Consider the following 3,048-nt stretch of genomic DNA (forward strand, 5'->3'; position numbering starts at 1 on the left):
TGTTTGATTTACAGTTAGATTTTTCAGTCTAATTGTGGAAGTAGTACATGCTTAATGGAAGAAGATTTGAAAACTCAGAAGAACAAACACAATATTTTAAATAACTGTAATCTTATCCAGAGATTATCACTATTGCCATTTTGGTATGTGTCCTCACCTTCTTTTTTATATGTGCATATATACTATAAAAACTTTAATATGCATGTTACTTTGTAGTCTTCTGCTTTTAGTTATCAATATGTCACGAATGCTGGGTTTTCTGAGTCAATTTCCCCCATGAATAACTTATACTATTAAAGGGCCTAAAAGCCTTTAATTTAGCCTATATGGAAATTAGAATTTTTTTAATTGGGAAGAACTAATGTTTACTGTATCTTTCCTCCATTTGTCTGTTTTGGGAAAAAAACAAAAATATCTTAAAGTTTTCTTCTCTTCAAGATCCTCCTATGACCTTATTTATGAAGCCATTTCAGCCAATGGTGATTGACTGTTATAATATCACCCGAATAAAAATGATTATGAACATTTGTAGCTATTAATATCATATTGGATCTTTTAACATTCTATCCAACAACTGGTAAATAAAATAAAAGTAATGTTTGGATTAACTAGAGAATATTTAACCTCATTTAAAATCTCCTCGTCGCATCTCCTTACATCCACAGAGGATTTGCTATTGTTGTTTGGTTCTTGAAGAAATCACCCAGGGACCCAAGAAGGTATGCAGATCTTTCCCAAAAGGTTTGCCACCTGTTAGGGTCTAGGTCAAGCTCGGGGACCGGAGCTCCAGGAGTTTATTCCTAGCTTTACTCAAAAGTCCCTGATTAACTCATTCATGTTAGAACAATATCTGGGCTTGACTGTTGTTCCTCTCCAAGACTCCTAACTCTTGTATGCATCTGCTAAACAAGAAAAATCAATAAGGTACCATGCTTTATAGTAGGTGCTATGCACTAATTCAAGAAAGTTGCTGATACTTGTGTTTGAAAATCCCAATTTTATAATAAATCTTCAGTCTGATCTAGTTTTTTTTCTTCCTGGCCTGTGGTAGGTAGAATAATAGCCTCCCAAAGATGGCCCACCTTAAACCTTGGAACCTGTAAATATGTTACATTACATGGCCAAAGGGACTTGTAGATGTGATTAAGGTTATATACTTCTTAAAAAGGTGATTATCCTCGATTATCCAAGTGGGTCCAATCTAATTACATGAGCCCTTAAAAGCAGAGAATTTTCTCTGGCTCAGAGCAGAGATGTGGCAGAAGGAAAAGTCAGAGAGATTTGAAGCATGAGAAGGACTTGACTTGCTGTTGCTGGAGAGGGTCACATGGAAAGCATGAGAAGGAATAAAAGACTAACTCCTGTCTGACAGTCAGCAAGAAAATGAGGACCTCACTCCTATAATCACAGGGAGCTAAATTCAGCCAACAATCTGAATGAGTTTAGAAGCAGATTTTTATCTAGAATCTCCGGAAAAGTCCTGCCAACACCTTGATTTTGACACTGCGAGACCCTAGGCAGAAGACCCAGTTGAGCCATGTTGTACTCAGGCTTCTGACCTACACAACTGTGAACTAATAAATGCATCTTTGTGGTAATCTGTTATAACAGCAATAGAAACTAATATATGGCCTGAAATCAAAATTTACCCCTGAGAACTAAGAACCATTTTAAAGCTTAATTATTAGGCTAAAAATAGAGCTTTCTGTAACCCAGGAATATTGACATATGAATTATGATAACATCATAATTAGTTCAGAAAACTCCAAAACAAAATAACTATTACATTATTACAGACCAGCTAAAATGGGGCTCAACACTATGTAAGTTTCTTACTTGCTTCTAGGATTAGTCCTTCAGAGGGATGGTTCGTATTTAACATTAATTATGTTTAAAAAAGAAAAAAGAATCAATAGTCTTGTAAAATTTAAAACAGATTCTAATTCAAGGATCCTGTATATTGTCATCTTTGTCTGTGGAGGGGATGAGAATATGTAAAGCTATTTTAAAATGAAACTGATAGGCCATCCTGAAACAGAGAGGTTTAAGATTCCAATCTCATTATCCAAGGCGGCAGTTTTCCTACTCTCCATTGCAACAAAGTCAGAGCCTATTGAAATGCAATCCAAGCCAGGCAGAAATTAAGAGATAGGGTTGTTAAGAAAGATTCTCAGAAATGAGAAGCAGCCACAGTTTTGCAGGCAGCCAATTTCAGAGGTCAATACATTGACTGTGTCTATCTTTTTAAATCACTATATTTTGCTTCAGGCTTTGATGAGGTCAGAGAAAAGAAGCCACAAAGAAATACATCAGGGGTGCCCTAATGATGTGCAACATGGACTGTGGGTAGCTTGAGCCCACAGAGATGCTTCCTTGTTATTACTAATAATTGCTTATCATCATTGGATGGTTGCCTGATGGGAGTGAGATCATTTAGGGAATAAAAATTCTTTCAATATTGACAAGTAGAAGGATATTTCTCTGACCTGTGTTATTTTTAAGATGTTCTATGTGTCTGCATTGTGACCGAACTCACATTTGCTTTGGTTCTCAAGATTTCTCAAGTAAACATTAAAAAAGATGCATTCAATTGCTCTACTTAAATGTTTATTGAAAAATACAAATGTCCCGATACCTCCTATGCCAGGAACCACATTAGAATAAGCATATAAAATATAATTGCAATTGAAATGGAACTATATTTATATTATCTACAATGCAGAGTATTCCCAATGAGAGTAAGACTAGACACAAAGTTGGAATATTTTAAATAGATTGCTTATTTAAAGTGTTAGGACAAATAATCATATAATTCCACATGAGATGAACACAAAGTCTTATTAAGATTTTGTGTGCAATAGCCAAATCTATAATCAAATTTCTAAATTTTATTTGGAATAGTAGAGTTACCTTTATTGTTTCTGTATTAGATTTATAACATTGCACTACTTTAAATCTCTACTACTACCCTTAGCCATTGTAATATATTGAGTAGCATCTTCAAAGATGTGTTGCATTAAAAAGGAAAAATAGTAATTTTATTATGGA

The sequence above is a fragment of the Pteropus alecto genome, unplaced genomic scaffold (assembly GCF_000325575.1).
Source record: "Pteropus alecto unplaced genomic scaffold, ASM32557v1 scaffold77, whole genome shotgun sequence".
In the NCBI taxonomy this organism is placed as follows: domain Eukaryota; kingdom Metazoa; phylum Chordata; class Mammalia; order Chiroptera; family Pteropodidae; genus Pteropus; species Pteropus alecto.